This window comes from Octopus bimaculoides, chromosome 1, assembly GCF_046866305.1.
Source record: "Octopus bimaculoides isolate indiv1 chromosome 1, ASM4686630v1, whole genome shotgun sequence".
NCBI classification, from domain to species: Eukaryota; Metazoa; Mollusca; class Cephalopoda; order Octopoda; family Octopodidae; genus Octopus; species Octopus bimaculoides.
Genome location: NC_142928.1, coordinates 6,972 through 26,872, shown reverse-complemented (window position 1 = coordinate 26,872; position 19,901 = coordinate 6,972). Strand labels below are relative to the sequence as shown.

General features: G+C 36.4%; 8 non-coding genes across 8 annotated transcripts; all 8 read right to left on the bottom strand.

Moving 5' to 3' along the window:
* Positions 1–2,604: 2,604 nt before the first annotated feature.
* On the bottom strand, positions 2,605–2,676 carry Trnap-cgg (transfer RNA proline (anticodon CGG)). The gene has a single exon. It is a non-coding gene; the product is annotated as a tRNA-Pro (tRNA).
* A 631-nt stretch (positions 2,677–3,307) lies between these two features.
* Trnap-ugg (transfer RNA proline (anticodon UGG)) lies at positions 3,308–3,379 on the bottom strand. The gene has a single exon. It is a non-coding gene; the product is annotated as a tRNA-Pro (tRNA).
* Positions 3,380–7,682: 4,303 nt separating this feature from the next.
* Trnap-ugg (transfer RNA proline (anticodon UGG)) lies at positions 7,683–7,754 on the bottom strand. Its single transcript has one exon. It is a non-coding gene; the product is annotated as a tRNA-Pro (tRNA).
* Positions 7,755–10,625: 2,871 nt separating this feature from the next.
* Trnap-agg (transfer RNA proline (anticodon AGG)) lies at positions 10,626–10,697 on the bottom strand. Its single transcript has one exon. It is a non-coding gene; the product is annotated as a tRNA-Pro (tRNA).
* A 1,018-nt stretch (positions 10,698–11,715) lies between these two features.
* On the bottom strand, positions 11,716–11,787 carry Trnap-agg (transfer RNA proline (anticodon AGG)). Its single transcript has one exon. It is a non-coding gene; the product is annotated as a tRNA-Pro (tRNA).
* Positions 11,788–14,877: 3,090 nt separating this feature from the next.
* On the bottom strand, positions 14,878–14,949 carry Trnap-ugg (transfer RNA proline (anticodon UGG)). The gene has a single exon. It is a non-coding gene; the product is annotated as a tRNA-Pro (tRNA).
* A 3,192-nt stretch (positions 14,950–18,141) lies between these two features.
* Positions 18,142–18,213, bottom strand: Trnap-agg (transfer RNA proline (anticodon AGG)). Its single transcript has one exon. It is a non-coding gene; the product is annotated as a tRNA-Pro (tRNA).
* Positions 18,214–19,234: 1,021 nt separating this feature from the next.
* On the bottom strand, positions 19,235–19,306 carry Trnap-agg (transfer RNA proline (anticodon AGG)). The gene has a single exon. It is a non-coding gene; the product is annotated as a tRNA-Pro (tRNA).
* Positions 19,307–19,901: the final 595 nt, after the last annotated feature.

Sequence of the window (19,901 nt, the reverse complement as noted above, 5' to 3'; positions counted from 1 at the left end):
AACGACCTATGCAAATGATTTGTTTCTAATGATCAAATGTATGTGCTGTACATTGGCTCGCTCCTCCCCTCAAATCAACGTTACCTAAACAGGTGCACAGTGTACCACACGTCAGGTGTCGAAGTGATCACAGTACAAAATGAGTTGAAGTGATTTACTCGGGAACACAACGCTCCACGCGGTTTAGGAGTTGAAACCCTCAATGGTAGGGTGACAAACACACATACATACATACATACATACATACATACATACACACGTATGAGTGGCTGTGCGGTAAGTAGCTTGCTTACCAACTGATTTCGGGTTCAGTCCCACTGCGTGGCACCTTGTACAAGTGTCTTCTACTTTAGGTTTGGGCCGACCAAAACTTTGTGAGTGGATTTGGTAGACGGAAACTGAAATAAGCCCGTCGTGTATATATATATATATATATATATATATATATATATATATATATATATAATAATATTAGGGACAAAATCCAAAATTACAGGTAAAAAACTCAATTAAAATCAATTTATAAAAATTAATATTAAATTGAACCTTATAGATAAAGTATATATAAAATATATAGTTTTAGGGAAAATAACCAATTTTCAAGAACTCATCGATGAAAATCCACTATCACATATAGAAAAATTAATAATTAAAAGCACAATAAATGAGTATAATATAAAGTAAAGTAAATATCATGAGATAAATATAATAGAAAGATTACACGTGTTTCATAACTAATTTTCAAATAGAAAAGAAATTTAAATCGATTAAAATCAATTGAAATTATCGAAAATAAATTCTATTCAAAAATATAGCTACTCGTCAGATTGTAAGTAGAACTATAATTAGATATATATCTCAACCAACAATAAGTACCAAATGAATTAATATGAAATACTTATTATATAAAGATAGAAAAATTATTTTAAAAAATCATAATATCAAAATAATAACCATTCAATAATCATCCCTTCATCCATTATAATAACATGTATATTATATACAAAAAACATCTTACATAAATTATCATTGTTTTAAATTATCATTGTTTTAAATACAAGTTGAACGAAGTTTAAGTTTAAAATAATAATGAAGATAAAATTAGTACATATTTAACCGGTGTAATAGTTAAAGCTATAATATTTAAAGCTAAAGACGTTTATTTAATTATAATTAAAGATCAATTGAATAATAGAAAAATACAAGATTATTTATTTCTACAAACGTAATAATAAAAAATATGAATGAAAAAATTATGAATGGAAAAATTATGAATGAAAAAATTAGGAAAGAAAAAATTATTAAGAATAAAAGAATAAACTTTATATATATATACAAAGTTTTGATTTTAAAAAACTTTAACGATATTATAAACTATAAAGATTAATAATTAATCAAATATTATTAATCAAAAATAATCGAAAATATATCAACACTATTCAAATCGAAGTTCTAATGTTATGTTGAAATGAAACTATAACTTCTAAATAATTTAGTGTTAAATAAGTTATCTATTAAAAATAATCTATAAAGAACCAAATGAATAGTATAAAAACAAGAATACATATTATTTTCAAATAGTAGAAAATCTTTAGCAAAGTGAAAACAGTACTTATCCAAATTTTTCCGTAATTCAAACTGAAAACTAAGACGTTATCTAATAGCTATAGCGTTTTAAGCAAGAGTTCGCGCGAAAATACTACGTTAAAATAGAGAATAGAATACGAAAGCATGAATGAAATAATAATACTTAAATAAATGAATGAAAAATTTAAAATTTATATAACTAACAACATAAAAAAAACAAAAAACTATAGTTATCTTATAAAACATATTAATAAATATTAAAATCTAATATATAATAAATAAATAATAATACTAATAGTCGTAAATTAAATAATATTATGAAATAAACTAAAATACTACTATTGATTTAGTCTAATCAAAATCGTAGTGTCATTGTAATATAAAACCTTAAACTTACTAAAATATTAACCTACCAATAAAAACAAAATATAGCTACTAGAATAATTAAATAGATACCCCAACACACACCCTAATACATACATACATATAAATATACTTACACACACACACACACATATATATATATATATATATATATATATATATATAGATAGATAGATACCCCAACACGTGTACTTTTTATTATATTTATCTTATGATATTTACATTACTTTATATTATACTCATTTATTGTGCTTTTAATTATTAATTTTTCTATATGTGATAGTGGATTTTCATCGATGAGTTCTTGAAAATTGGTTATTTTCCCTAAAGCTATATATTTTATATATATATATATATATATACATGTATGTGTGTGTGTATATGTTTGTGTGTCTGTATTTGTCCCTCCCAACATCGTTTGACAATCGATGCTGGTGTGTTTACGTTTCTGTAACATAGCGGTTCGACAAAATAAAATGATACAACAAACTCGTTCAATTTACTATGCCAAAAATTTTGCAATAAAACCTTCCTTGCAAGTTGAATTCAACACATCAAACTATCTCGAATTTAGAATTGAGTTACAGATATTTCAAACGGTGTTTTAAAAAGTGTAATATCATAAAAATTAAGGGGCTCGTCCGGGATTCGAACCCGGGACCTCTCGCACCCGAAGCGAAAATCATACCTCTAGACCAACGAGCCAACTGTGAAAACAACAATTGAACATATATAAGAAATAGTAAACTCTGAAACTTTTCTTTCACACGTATGTCTCTATTTCACGCCAAGTAGAATCACCGCATCAAGGGTTAAACAGAGAATCATTTTATCGATTCAATGAAATTGAAGAAATTTGTGAAACCATTTTTATTTTCTTCCTACTATAAGCACAGGGTCTTGAATTTTGGGGAGAAGGGCAAGTCGATTACATCGATGCCAGTGTTTAAATGGCGCTTATTTTATTGATCCCGTGAGATCGAACTTCTTTCATCCTTCGTGGATGCTAAAATAAAATGCTTGGGGATTATTCAAACCCGAAAGAAAAATATTCACTGTATTTATCAGTGGAAAAATTTCCTTCTGTAGACAGTTAGGTGTAAACAAACTACGTAAGTTTGGAGTATTCACTAAGCAGGCTGATGAAGGGATGCACTTCTCGGGGGTTTTCTCCTCTTCAGTCCCAGAAACCGGAAAGGGAAACTCTGTGAGTTTCGAACTGCGCACATCACTGCTTAGAGTTTTCGTTCCGCATTTTAGATTTATTTCTGTGCCAAAATATTTTGTAGCAAATATAGAATAACAGTTATTTTATTTTATTTATTTAAAAATGACAGGGCTCGTCCGAGATTCGAACCCGGGACCTCTCGCACCCAAAGCGAGAATCATACCCCTAGACCAACGAGCCTCGCTTGCTGGCGGTAGTCTAAATTATCATATTTCTTCTTAAAAAGCAAATATTAATAAGTGAATCCGAAAATATACGGGAAGTAGTAAACTCTGAACCTCAACTTGCACGCATGTGTATCTATTTCACTACATACCTTTGCATTTTTGCTTGTTGCAGTCATTAGAGTGCGGCCATGCTGGGGCAGCATCTTGAACAATTTTAGTCAAGCGAATCAACCCAAGTACTTATTTCTTTTTTGGAAGCCAGTTGCGTATTTTGTCGTTTTTGCTATTGATCAACCGCTAAGTTACGGTGACATAAAAACACCAACACCGGCTGCCAAGCTGTTGAGGACGACAAACACAGAAATAAGACACACACACACACAGATATATATATCCAGCATGGCCACAGTGAAATGACTGAAACTAGTAAAAGAATAGTATATATATATATATATATATATATATATATATATATATATATATATATATATATATATATATGTATGTATGTATGTATGTATGTATTACGGCGGGCTTCCATCAGATTCCCCAAAAAACAAGAACTTGGTCGGCCGGAGGCTAGAGTAGAAGACACTTGTCTAGAGCAGTGACTCTCAACCACTTTTTTTTTTTATCTATGGTCCCCTTCGGGTACTTTTTCAGGTGGGCCACCATTCCCATAGCCATGAGATGTTTGAAAGTTAATTTTACAGATACTGCTTTCAAAATTAATATTTTGCTGATCGCATATTCAGTTTGGCGGAACTATGTCGGTTCCTGAGGAATTTCAACCATGTTTCGTGGTCTGCTACCACAACAGCTCCTTTATAGGATCCAGTTAGCTGAAGACATCATCAGGAGGAACCACGTCCGGTTTCGGCCCCTACTCCTCTACCGTTTTGACGTGGCGGGGCCCCTCCTTTCGGAGGTGTCTTCAGCTCTGGTGTTGGGTGCATGTCTTCTTTCTTCTATTCCCTGGCCTCTTCGATGCAGCATCAACAAGTGTCAGCGTCCGACTGATCGTCGTGTCAAGTTCCCCTTTTTATATCTGCTGCTAGGCTCCAGCAGGCAGCACCAGCAAGTTGTCACATGACACTGTCTAAATCCCGCTGCTAGGCTCCAGCAAGTAGCTCCAGCAAGTTGTCACATGACTCAGTCTGAACTTTAAGTGACAATGGAGGGCGCGAAGCCACTTCAGTGTCAGCCTGTCTCACCTAGACTTGTTATGACTTTCAAGCCATATTCGGTCTTCCCGCTTCAGCCATATATAGAAGCTGGCTTATTCGACCGCCTCCTGTATCCTCCTTATCAGTTTTCTAAGTTCCGAGTTTGAAAACGTATGTGAAAAATTAGAGAGAGAAACATGGCGGATCCTTGTAATGAATGCATCCAAAGCAAAATCTTTCCATGGGCCAGTAAAATAATATTGTGGACCCAATTTATTATTTTGCATATGTGGACCCACAAAACTGTTATATGGACTCCGGTTAAGAACCACTGGTTCAGAGGTGTGGTTCTCTTCTCCGATGCGAGAGGTCTCAGGTTCAAGTCACAGATGAGTACCGGTTAATTATTTTATTCAATAATAACCGGAGATATTCTGAAACATCGGAAATATCCTATAGGCACAAGGTTCGACGTTCTGAGCGAAAGGGTTAGATTACATCGACTCCTGCGTTCAACCCCCACTTATTTCAGCCCCGAAAGGGTGAAAAAATTTCACCTCAGAACGTAAAGACGGGCAAAATTTTGCTAAGCACTTTGTCCGGCATGATAACGATTCTGCCAGCTCGCTTCCCTCGAAACATGCGAAATATCAAAAACACAAACTCGTTCAATTTACTATGCCAAATTCTTTGCAAAAAAACTTGAAAGTTGCATTAAATAATGTTCATATCGTGTCTTTTGTTTTTCTATTTTCTTTTCTGTGTGAATGTTCAGCTTACATAACCGGTCTGAAATCAAAAGCCTTCTGTAGGAATCATAAACTTTCTTGTCCATCATGGAATGTGTTTCCACATTTAAAGTTTAACAAATGGAAGAACAATAAAAATAGATATTGTTATTATTTGGGGATGATCTCGGCCTACCTATTCAGTCTGAAGATGGAATGGACAGGGCAAAACCAGAGGGGAGAGGAGAAACAAAGAACAGGAAGTCATAGAAGAGGTTTACAGAATGTGTGATGAAATAACTCTGACAAATAATAATAATAATAATAATAATAATAATAATAAAAAGACCAGATATAGTTGTCAAAGATCATGAAGAAAAAAATGCTTTCTAATTGATGTATCAATACCAGCAGATGACAACGTTTCTCTAAAAGAAATGGGAAAACTTTCAAAATACAAAGACCTGGAAATAGAGATAACTCGAATGTGGAATCTAAAAACAGAAACAATTCCTATCATAGTAGGTGCCTTAGGTATAATAAAAAAAATATTCTGACAAATACATAACAAAAACAACAGGACTTACAAATATATATAACATACAGAAAATTGCACTACTGGGTACTGCACACATTCTACACAAAACACTTTCAATACAGTAAACATAAGAGCACCACAGCAAACCACAGCACATACCCAAGGCGCACAGAGCTGCGCTCGGTAGTGAAGTGAAAGCACGTTATAAAAATAAAACTACTGAATAATAATAATAATAATAATAATAATAATAATAATAATAATAATAATAATAATAAATGCCCGGATGCAGTACCAGGCAGTGGTTCTCGTGGCTTCTGATCTTAATTGATTGGAAGTGTTATCACGTACATTGTTTTGTCTTGGTATAAAAGATGGGCTACAGCAAATATTCTGCTTAATACCACAGATTTGCTTGTCAGTTGTTTGACGTTAACCAGTTGAAGTGTGTTCAGCTATTTTGCCGAACGACCTATGCAAATGATTTGTTTCTAATGATCAAATGTATGTGCTGTACATTGGCTCGCTCCTCCCCTCAAATCAACGTTACCTAAACAGGTGCACAGTGTACCACACGTCAGGTGTCGAAGTGATCACAGTACAAAATGAGTTGAAGTGATTTACTCGGGAACACAACGCTCCACGCGGTTTAGGAGTTGAAACCCTCAATGGTAGGGTGACAAACACAAATACCTACATACATACATACATACATACATACATACATACATACACACGTATGAGTGGCTGTGCGGTAAGTAGCTTGCTTACCAACTGATTTCGGGTTCAGTCCCACTGCGTGGCACCTTGGACAAGTGTCTTCTACTTTAGGTTTGGGCCGACCAAAACCTTGTGAGTGGATTTGGTAGACGGAAACTGAAATAAGCCCGTCGTATATATATATATATATATATATTTATATACATGTATGTGTGTGTGTATATGTTTGTGTGTCTGTATTTGTCCCTCCCAACATCGTTTGACAATCGATGCTGGTGTGTTTACGTTCCTGTAACATAGCGGTTCGACAAAATAAAATGATACAACAAACTCGTTCAATTTACTATGCCAAAAATTTTGCAATAAAACCTTCCTTGCAAGTTGAATTCAACACATCAAACTATCTCGAATTTAGAATTGAGTTACAGATATTTCAAACGGTGTTTTAAAAAGTGTAACATCATAAAAATTAAGGGGCTCGTCCGGGACCTCTCGCACCCGAAGCGAAAATCATACCTCTAGACCAACGAGCCAACTGTGAAAGCAAGAATTGAACATATATAAAAAATATTAAACTCTGAAACTTTTCTTTCACACGTATGTCTCTATTTCACGCCAAGTAGAATCACCGCTTCAAGGGTTAAACAGAGAATCATTTTATCGATTCAATGAAATTGAAGAAATTTGTGAAACCATTTTTATTTTCTTACTATTATAAGCACAGGGCCTTGAATTTTGGGGAGAAGGGCAAGTCGATTACATCGATGCCAGTGTTTAAATGGCGCTCATTTTATTGATCCCGTGAGATCGAACTTCTTTCATCCTTCGTGGATGCTAAAATAAAATGCTTGGGGAATATTCAAACCCGAAAGAAAAATATTCACTGTATTTATCAGTGGAAAAATTTCCCTCTGTAGACAGTTAGGTGTAAACAAACTACGTAAGTTTGGAGTATTCACTAAGCAGGCTGATGAAGGGATGCACTTCTCGGGGGTTTTCTCCTCTTCAGCCCCAGAAACCGGAAAGGGAAACGCTGTGAGTTTCGAACTGCGCACATCACTGCTTAGAGTTTTCGTTCCGCATTTTAGATTTATTTCTGTGCCAAAATATTTTGTAGAAAATATAGAGTAACAGTTATTTTATTTTATTTATTTAAAAATGACAGGGCTCGTCCGGGATTCGAACCCGGGACCTCTCGCACCCAAAGCGAGAATCATACCCCTAGACCAACGAGCCTCGCTTGCTGGCGATAGTCTAAATTATCATATTTCTTCTTAAAAAGCAAATATTAATAAGTGAATCCGAAAATATACGGGAAGTAGTAAACTCTGAACCTCAACTTGCACGCATGTGTATCTATTTCACTACATACCTTTGCATTTTTGCTTGTTGCAGTCATTAGAGTGCGGCCATGCTGGGGCAGCATCTTGAACAATTTTAGTCAAGCGAATCAACCCAAGTACTTATTTCTTTTTTAGAAGCCAGTTGCGTATTTTGTCGTTTTTGCTATTGATCAACCGCTAAGTTACGGTGACAAAAAAACACCAACACCGGCTGCCAAGCTGTTGAGGACGACAAACACAGAAATAAGACACACACACACACAGATATATATATCCAGCATGGCCACAGTGAAATGACTGAAACTAGTAAAAGAATAGTATATATATATATATATATATATATATATATATATATATATATATATATATATATATATATATATATATATATATATATATATATATATATACATATATATATATATATATATATATATATATATATATATATTTTTTTTTTATGTATGTATTAGGACGGGCTTCCATCAGATTCCCCAAAAAATAAGAACTTGGTCGGCCGGAGGCTAGAGTAGAAGACACTTGTCTAGAGCAGTGACTCTCAACCACTTTTTTTTTTTTATCTATGGTCCCCTTCGGGTACTTTTTCAGGTGGGCCACCATTCCCATAGCCATTAGATGTTTGAAAGTTAATTTTACAGATACTGCTTTCAAAATTATTATTTTGCTGATCGCATATTCAGTTTGGCGGAACTATGTCGGTTGAACTATGTGAAAGATTAGAGAGAGAAACATGGCGGTTTCACCTCAGAACGTAAAGACGGGCAAAATGTTGCTAAGCACTTTGTCCGGCATGATAACGATTCTGCCAGCTCGCTTCCCTCGAAACATGCGAAATATCAAAAACACAATCTCGTTCAATTTACTATGCCAAATTCTTTGCAAAAAAACTTGCAAGTTGCATTAAATAATGTTCATATCTTTTTTTTTGTTTTTCTTTTTTTTTTCTGTGTGAATGTTCAGCTTACATAACCGGTCTGAAATCAAAAGCCTTCTGTAGGAATCATAAACTTTCTTGTCCATCATGGAATGTGTTTCCACATTTAAAGTTTAACAAATGGAAGAACAATAAAAATAGATATTGTTATTATTTGGGGATGATCTCGGCCTAACTATTCAGTCTGAAGATGGAATGGACAGGGCAAAACCAGAGGGGAGAGGAGAAACAAAGAACAGGAAGTCATAGAAGAGGTTTACAGAATGTGTGATGAAATAACTCTGACAATGCAAAAATACCTACTCCAGAAGCAAGGGAAACTAATACAAATAGCCACAAAACACGAGCAAAACAAAAAACTGTTTTCAGTATTTAAGGAAGCTGACAAATACAAACAAGAAATCAATCTACCTAACAAATACGAAGAAGAAGAAGAAGAAACAACAAAAGCTATAAAACAAATGAAATCCAAACTAAAACTAGAACAGCAACGGACCATGATAAAACGATGGCAAGAAAAGCCCCTACATAGTAAATACTGGGCTAAACTAAATGCGAAAGAAATAGACAGAGAAAAATCCCAGCAATGGCTGAGAAGCTCAGGACTCAAAGCAGAGACTGAAGGATTTTTAATTGCTGCACAAGACCAAAGCCTTCCCACCAGAAATTACCAAAAACACATAATGAAAAGAAATATAACAAGTAACTGTAGAATATGTGGAGATCGACAAGAAACAATAAATCATATTATCTCTGGCTGCCCAGTCCTGGCTAAGAAGGAATATATCCACAGACACGACAGAGCTGGGACCTATATACACTGGAAGCTATGCCAACATTATGGAATAACAACAGAAAAAAGATGGTGTAAACACACACCAGAAAAGGTCACAGAAAACGAGAAAGCAACCGTACTCTGGGATATGCCAATACACACAGATAGAGAAATTAAGGAAAATAGACCAGATATAGTTGTCAAAGATCATGAAGAAAAAAAATGCTTTCTAATCGATGTATCAATACCAGCAGATGACAACGTTTCTCTAAAAGAAATGGAAAAACTTTCAAAATACAAAGACGTGGAAATAGAGATAACTCGAATGTGGAATCTAAAAACAGAAACAATTTCTTTCATAGTAGGTGCCTTAGGTATAATAAAAAAATATTCAGACAAATACATAACAAAAATAGCAGGACTTACAAATATATATAACATACAGAAAATTGCACTACTGGGTACTGCACACATCCTACGCAAAACACTTTCAATACAGTAAACATAAGAGCACCACAGCAAACCACAGCACATACCCAAGGCGCACAGAGCTGCGCTCGGTAGTGAAGTGAAAGCACGTTATAAAAATAAAACTACTGAATAATAATAATAATAATAATAATAATAAATGCCGGGATGCAGTACCAGGCAGTGGTTCTCGTGGCTTCTGATCTTAATTGATTGGAAGTATTATCACGTACATTGTTTTGTCTTGGTATAAAAGATGGGCTACAGCAAATATTCTGCTTAATACCACAGATTTGCTTGTCAGTTGTTTGACGTTAACCAGTTGAGCATGTCCCTTGGTGACTGGCGATATGTGCATCTCTGATCATGAGCAGAAGTAGTGGGGGAGCTTCTTCCCAACATCCACGCCTGTGCTTATGTTAAAAAATCTTTGCGAAAAAGTTTCAAGCTGAAAGTAACTCATAAAAATCTACAGAATTTAAAATTGGGTTGAGGAAATAAAAAAAAAACGTTTTAAATAATATAGTATCAGAAGTGTAAATATAAAAAAAAAGCAGAAAATTAATGGGCTCGTCCGGGATTCGAACCCGGGACCTCTCGCACCCTAAGCGAAAATCATACCCCTAGACCAACGAGCCAACTGACAATTCTCGCAGAAAATTATCTAGTAATTGTAACTATGTAGTGGCGAGTTCAGTATCATGGAGTGGTACTTAAACAAGGATCTTCTACAATAGCTTGATGTGTGGCTGTTGAACTTCTCTTTCTGTCTTTCGCTCTTTCTCTCTCTATCTCTGTTTATGTGTGTGTATATGTGTTAGTGAGAGAGTGTACGCGCATATGTGTTGGTGTATGTATGTATTTGCCTTTGGCGCCAACATTCTATCACTTGGCAGCTGTTGTTGGTTTGTTTATGTCGCCGTGATATAGCGGTTCGGTGAAAGAAACCCCATAAAATAAATATCAGACACAAAAAATAGGTATTGTGGATTCATTCGACTACACCCTTCAGTCCTCCAGCATGATCGCAGTCCAGTAGCTAAAGCAATTAAAGGACGAAAAATAAATTCGACGTAAATTCGACAAGGATCGAGAAACGGACGGGAGTTTTTAACATGAATAGGCGCTGGCGTGGCTTTGTGGTAGGAAGCTTGTTTCCCAACCACATGGTTCCGGGTTCAGTCCCACTGCGTAGCACCTTGGGCAAGTGTCCTCTACTATAGCCTCAGGCCGACTAAGCCTTGGGAGTGGATTTGCTTGGAAACTGAAAGAAGCCCGTCGTATATATGTATATATATATATATATATATATATATATATATATATATATATATATATATACACGTATGTATGTATATATTTGTGGGTTTGTATCTGTGTTTGTCCCCCACCATCACTACCATCACCGCTTCACAATGGATGTTGGTGTATTTACGTCCCCTTAACCTAGCAGTTCGGCAAAAGACGCCGATAGAATAAGTACCGGGTTTGCAAAGAATAATTCCAGTGGGTCGATTTCTTCGACTAAAAGGCGTTGCTCCAGCATGACCAGAGTCAAAATGACTGAAACAAGTTAAAAGGAGAAGAAGAATGTAAAAGAATAAGAGAGTAATTCAAGCCATTACAAAAAAAAAAAAAAAAAAGAAAACGAAAATTGGGCTCGTCCGGGATTCGAACCCGGGACCTCTCGCACCCTAAGCGAAAATCATACCCCTAGGCCAACGAGCCAACTGATGAAATCGAAGGCTTTTACAATGAACACTAAAATTGAAAGCTCTTAAATCCAACTCTTTCTCATGTCCATCTGTTTTACTCTATGGAACACATCATTTGTGATAGAATGTAATGTTCTATGATCGGTTTATTATAATTATCAATCCGTCATAGTATTATACATGATCTACAGCTCATCTTTTATTTTTTACTTTTTACTTGCTTTTGTCAATAGAACGCGGCAACGCTGTCGCACCGCCTTGAAGACGTTTTAGCCGAACAAATCGACCTCTGTACTTATCATTTTCTGATAGCCTCCTGCTTATTCTAATATTAGTTGTTAACGATAGAAGAAGGCTTTGCAGCAAATATTAATTAGTGCGTCCAACCTAACTTGGAATATTGTTTATAACGCCGTAGACTGCGGTAAACGTCCCAAGAAATTATCCGTGTAGATGACAAATGCTTAGAAACAGATATAATATGGGCAGACGATATTTCGGTAGCACCGGCACATGGCACTGTTGTATCACGGGATTTCTCCATATCGCGGATCATCAGCGACAGGTAGCCAAATTCCGGATGCCAGAACGACAAATCAGACAAACCGATATAGTTTTAACACTGGTTAATCTGTCAGTGAACAGATATTGGTATCAAGTTTTTAGCACAAGGCCAGCAGTTTCGGGAGAAGGGTAAGTTGATTACATCGACCCCAGTGCTCAACTGGTACTTATTTTATCGACCACGAAAAGATGAAAGGCAAAGTCGACCTCGGCAGAATTTGAATTCAGAACATCAAGCCGAACGAAATACCGCTAAGCCTTTTGCCCGGCGTTTTAACGCCTCTGCCAGTAAGCCGCCTTACACTGCAATAAATGCTAGGGGTCAGGTAGGCAACGCCGTTTCAAGTGTTTTAACGACAAGAATCACCACTAGCTTCATCGGGTGACTTACCCTTTATTTATGAAATATGAATGAAAGTGAAGCTACAAAAAGTTCAGATGGTGCTGGATACGAACCCGTGGCACGTGGACCCCGAAAACAGGATCATGGAGACCAATAAGTCTCCTGCACCGCTGCGTCCCCATTGTTTGCATTTTGGTTTACAGTCAATTCGTTGTGTGGTAAGTAGCTTGCTTACCAGCCACATGGTTCCGGGTTCAGTCCCACTGCGTGTCACCTTGGGCAAGTGTCTTCTACTATAGCCTCGGGCCGACCAAAGCCTTGTGAGTGGATTTGGTAGACGGAGACTGAAAAGAAGCCCGTTTTATATATATATATATATATATATATATATATATATATATATATATATATATATATATAAATATATATAAATATATATATATATGTATGTATGTATGTGTGTATGTATGTGTGTGTATATGTTTGTGTGTGTGTGTTTGTCCCCCCAACATCGCATGACAACCGATGGTGTGTTTACGTCCCCTTAGCGGTTCGGCAAAAGGAACCAATAGAATAAGTACCTGACTTGCAAAGAATAAGTCCTGGAGTCGATTTGCTCGACTAAAGGCGGTGCTCCAGCATGGCCGCAGTCAAGTGACTGAAACAAATAAAAGAGTAAAAGAGTAAATTGCGGGTAAATATATATAAGACGACGGAAGTGTGTTCAGCTATTTTGCCGAACGACCTATGCAAATGATTTGTTTCTAATGATCAAATGTATGTGCTGTACATTGGCTCGCTCCTCCCCTCAAATCAACGTTACCTAAACAGGTGCACAGTGTACCACACGTCAGGTGTCGAAGTGATCACAGTACAAAATGAGTTGAAGTGATTTACTCAGGAACACAACGCTCCACGCGGTTTAGGAGTTGAAACCCTCAATGGTAGGGTGACAAACACAAATACATACATACATACATACATACATACATACATACATACATACACACGTATGAGTGGCTGTGCGGTAAGTAGCTTGCTTACCAACTGATTTCGGGTTCAGTCCCACTGCGTGGCACCTTGGACAAGTGTCTTCTACTTTAGGTTTGGGCCGACCAAAACCTTGTGAGTGGATTTGGTAGACGGAAACTGAAATAAGCCCGTCGTATATATATATATATATATATATATATATATATATATATATATATATATATATACACATGTATGTGTGTGTGTATATGTTTGTGTGTCTGTATTGGTCCCTCCCAACATCGTTTGACAATCGATGCTCGTGTGTTTACGTTCCTGTAACATAGCGGTTCGACAAAATATAATGATACAACAAACTCGTTCAATTTACTATGCCAAAAGTTTTGCAATAAAACCTTCCTTGCAAGTTGAATTCAACACATGAAACTATCTCGAATTTAGAATTGAGTTACAGATATTTCAAACGGTGTTTTAAAAAGTGTTACATCATAAAATTTAAGGGGCTCGTCCAGGATTCGAACCCGGGAAGTCTCGCACCCGAAGCGAAAATCATACCTCTAGACCAACGAGCCAACTGTGAAAACAAGAATTGAACATATATAAGAAATAGTAAACTCTGAAACTTTTCTTTCACATTTATGTCTCTATTTCACGCCAAGTAGAATCACCGCTTCAAGGGTTAAACAGAGAATCATTTTATCGATTCAATGAAATTGAAGAAATTTGTGAAACCATTTTTATTTTCTTCCTACTATAAGCACAGGGCCTTGAATTTTGGGGAGAAGGGCAAGTCGATTACATCGATGCCAGTGTTTAAATGGCGCTTATTTTATTGATCCCGTGAGATCGAACTTCTTTCATCCTTCGTGGATGCTAAAATAAAATGCTTGGGGAATATTCAAACCCGAAAGAAAAATATTCACTGTATTTATCAGTGGAAAAATTTCCCTCTGTAGACAGTTAGGTGTAAACAAACTACGTAAGTTTGGAGTATTCACTAAGCAGGTTGATGAAGGGATGCACTTCTCGGGGGTTTTCTCCTCTTCAGCGCCAGAAACCGGAAAGGGAAACGCTGTGAGTTTCGAACTGCGCACATCACTGCTTAGAGTTTTCGTTCCGCATTTTAGATTTATTTCTGTGCCAAAATATTTTGTAGCAAATATAGAGTAACAGTTATTTTATTTTATTTATTTAAAAATCACAGGGCTCGTCCGGGATTCGAACTCGGGACCTCTCGCACCCAAAGCGAGAATCATACCCCTAGACCAACGAGCCTCGCTTGCTGGCGGTAGTCTAAATTATCATATTTCTTCTTAAAAAGCAAATATTAATAAGTGAATCCGAAAATATACGGGAAGTAGTAAACTCTGAACCTCAACTTGCACGCATGTGTATCTATTTCACTACATAGCTTTGCATTTTTGCTTGTTGCAGTCATTAGAGTGCGGCCATGCTGGGGCAGCATCTTGAACACTTTTAGTCAAGCGAATCAACCCAAGTACTTATTTCTTTTTTGGAAGCCAGTTGCGTATTTTGTCGTTTTTGCTATTGATCAACCGCTAAGTTACGGTGACATAAAAACACCAACACCGGCTGCCAAGCTGTTGAGGACGACAAACACAGAAATAAGACACACACACACACACAGATATATATATCCAGCATGGCCACAGTGAAATGACTGAAACTAGTAAAAGAATAGTATATATATATATATATATATATATATATATATATATATATATATATATATATATATATATATATATATATATATATATATATATATATATATATATATATATATATATGTATATATATGTATGTATTAGGATGGGCTTCCATCAGATTCCCCAATAAACAAGAACTTGGTCGGCCGGAGGCTAGAGTAGAAGACACTTGTCTAGAGCAGTGACTCTCAACCACTTTTTTTTTTTTATCTATGGTCCCCTTCGGGTACTTTTTCAGGTGGGCCACCATTCCCATAGCCATTAGATGTTTGAAAGTTAAGTTTACAGATACTGCTTTCAAAATTATTATTTTGCTGATCGCATATTCAGTTTGGCGGAACTATGTCGGTTGAACTATGTGAAAAATTAGAGAGAGAAACATGGCGGTTCCTTGTAATGAATGCATCCAAAGCAAAATCTTTCCATGGGCCAGTAAAATAATATTGTGGACCCAATTTATTATTTTGCATATGTGGACCCACAAAACTGTTATATGGACTCCGGTTAAGAACCACTGGTTCAGAGGTGTGGTTCTCTTCTCCGATGCGAGAGGTCTCAGGTTCAAGTCACAGATGAGTACCGGTTAATTATTTTATTCAATAATAACCGGAGATATTCTGAAACATCGGAAATATCCTATAGGCACAAGGTTCGACGTTCTGAGCGAAAGGGTTAGATTACATCGACTCCTGCTTTCAACCCCTACTTATTTCAGCCCCGAAATGGTGAAACAATTTCACCTCAGAACGTAAAGACGGGCAAAATGTTGCTAAGCACTTTGTCCGGCATGATAACGATTCTGCCAGCTCGCTTCCCTCGAAACATGCGAAATATCAAAAACACAAACTCGTTCAATTTACTATGCCAAGTTCTTTGCAAAAAAACTTGCAAGTTGCATTAAATAATGTTCATATCTTTTTTTTTGTTTTTCTTTTTTTTTTCTGTGTGAATGTTCAGCTTACATAACCGGTCTGAAATCAAAAGCCTTCTGTAGGAATCATAAACTTTCTTGTCCATCATGGAATGTGTTTCCACATTTAAAGTTTAACAAATAGAAGAACAATAAAAATAGATATTGTTATTATTTGGGGATGATCTCGGCCTAACTATTCAGTCTGAAGATGGAATGGACAGGGCAAAACCAGAGGGGAGAGGAGAAACAAAGAACAGGAAGTCATAGAAGAGGTTTACAGAATGTGTGATGAAATAACTCTGACAATGCAAAAATACCTACTCCAGAAGCAAGGGAAACTAATACAAATAGCCACAAAACACGAGCAAAACAAATAACTGTTTTCAGTATTTAAGGAAGCTGACAAATACAAACAAGAAATCAATCTACCTAACAAATACGAAGAAGAAGAAGAAGAAACAACAAAAGCTATAAAACAAATGAAATCCAAACTAAAACTAGAACAGCAACGGACCATGATAAAACGATGGCAAGAAAAGCCCCTACATTGTAAATACTGGGCTAAACTAAATGCGAAAGAAATAGACAGAGAAAAATCCCAGCAATGGCTGAGAAGCTCAGGACTCAAAGCAGAGACTGAAGGATTTTTAATTGCTGCACAAGACCAAAGCCTTCCCACCAGAAATTACCAAAAACACATAATGAAAAGAAATATAACAAGTAACTGTAGAATATGTGGAGATCGACAAGAAACAATAAATCATATTATCTCTGGCTGCCCAGTCCTGGCTAAGAAGGAATATATCCACAGACACGACAGAGCTGGGACCTATATACACTGGAAGCTATGCCAACATTATGGAATAACAACAGAAAAAAGATGGTGTAAACACACACCAGAAAAGGTCACAGAAAACGAGAAAGCAACCGTACTCTGGGATATGCCAATACACACAGATAGAGAAATTAAGGAAAATAGACCAGATATAGTTGTCAAAGATTATGAAGAAAAAAAATGCTTTCTAATTGATGTATCAATACCAGCAGATGAAAACGTTTCTCTAAAAGAAATGGAAAAACTTTCAAAATACAAAGACGTGGAAATAGAGATAACTCGAATGTGGAATCTAAAAACAGAAACAATTTCTATCATAGTAGGTGCCTTAGGTATAATAAAAAAATATTCAGACAAATACATAACAAAAATAGCAGGACTTACAAATATATATAACATACAGAAAATTGCACTACTGGGTACTGCACACATCCTACGCAAAACACTTTCAATACAGTAAACATAAGAGCATCACAGCAAACCACAGCACATACCCAAGGCGCACAGAGCTGCGCTCGGTAGTGAAGTGAAAGCACGTTATAAAAATAAAACTACTGAATAATAATAATAATAATAATAATAAATGCCCGGATGCAGTACCAGGCAGTGGTTCTCGTGGCTTCTGATCTTAATTGATTGGAAGTGTTATCACGTACATTGTTTTGTCTTGGTATAAAAGATGGGCTACAGCAAATATTCTGCTTAATACCACAGATTTGCTTGTCAGTTGTTTGACGTTAACCAGTTGAGCATGTCCCTTGGTGACTGGCGATATGTGCATCTCTGATCATGAGCAGAAGTAGTGGGGGAGCTTCTTCCCAACATCCACGCCTGTGCTTATGTTAAAAAATCTTTGCGAAAAAGTTTCAAGCTGAAAGTAACTCATAAAAATCTACAGAATTTAAAATTGGGTTGAGGAAATAAAAAAAAAACGTTTTAAATAATATAGTATCAGAAGTGTAAATATAAAAAAAAAGCAGAAAATTAATGGGCTCGTCCGGGATTCGAACCCGGGACCTCTCGCACCCTAAGCGAAAATCATACCCCTAGACCAAGGAGCCAACTGACAATTCTCGCAGAAAATTATCTAGTAATTGTAACTATGTAGTGGCGAGTTCAGTCTCATGGAGTGGTACTTAAACAAGGATCTTCTACAATAGCTTGATGTGTGGCTGTTGAACTTCTCTTTCTGTCTTTCGCTCTTTCTCTCTCTATCTCTGTTTATGTGTGTGTATATGTGTTAGTGAGAGAGTGTACGCGCATATGTGTTGGTGTATGTATGTATTTGCCTTTGGCGCCAACATTCTATCGCTTGGCAGCTGTTGTTGGTTTGTTTATGTCGCCGTGATATAGCGGTTCGGTGAAAGAAACCCCATAAAATAAATATCAGACACAAAAAATAGGTATTGTGGATTCATTCGACTACACCCTTCAGCGCTCCAGCATGATCGCAGTCCAGTAGATAAAGCAATTAAAGGACGAAAAATAAATTCGACGTAAATTCGACAAGGATCGAGAAACGGACGGGAGTTTTTAACATGAATAGGCGCTGGCGTGGCTTTGTGGTAAGAAGCTTGGTTCCCAACCACATGGTTCAGTCCCACTGCGTGGCACCTTGGGCAAGTGTCTTCTACTATAGCCTCAGGCCGACTAAGCCTTGGGAGTGGATTTGCTTGGAAACTGAAAGAAGCCCGTCGTATATATATATATATATATATATATATATATATATATATATATATATATATATATATATATATATATATATATACACACGTATGTATGTATATATTTGTGGGTTTGTATCTGTGTTTGTCCCCCACCATCACTACCATCACCGCTTCACAATGGATGTTGGTGTATTTACGTCCCCTTAACCTAGCAGTTCGGCAAAAGACGCCGATAGAATAAGTACCGGGTTTGCAAAGAATAATTCCAGTGGGTCGATTTCTTCGACTAAAAGGCGTTGCTCCAGCATGACCAGAGTCAAAATGACTGAAACAAGTTAAAAGGAGAAGAATGTAAAAGAATAAGAGAGTAATTCAAGCCATTACAAAAAAAAAACAAGGGAAAACGTAAATTGGGCTCGTCCGGGATTCGAACCCGGGACCTCTCGCACCCTAAGCGAAAATCATACTCCTAGACCAACGAGCCAACTGCTGAAATCGAAGGCTTTTACAATGAACACTAAAATCGAAAGCTCTTAAATCCAACTCTTTCTCATGTCCATCTGTTTTACTCTATGGAACACATCATTTGTGATAGAATGTAATGTTCTATGATCGGTTTATTATAATTATCAATCCGTCATAGTATTATACATGATCTACAGCTCATCTTTTATTTTTTACTTTTTACTTGCTTTTGTCAATAGAACGCGGCCACGCTGACGCACCGCCTTGAAGACGTTTTAGCCGAACAAATCGACCTCTGTACTTATCATTTTCTGATAGCCTCCTGCTTATTCTAATATTAGTTGTTAACGATAGAAGAAGGCTTTGCAGCAAATATTAATTAGTGCGTCCAACCTAACTTGGAATATTGTTTATAACGCCGTAGACTGCGGTAAACGTCCCAAGAAATTATCCGTGTAGATGACAAATGCTTAGAAACAGATATAATATGGGCAGACGATATTTCGGTAGCACCGGCACATGGCACTGTTGTATCACGGGATTTCTCCATATCGCGGATCATCAGCGACAGGTAGCCAAATTCCGGATGCCAGAACGACAAATCAGACAAACCG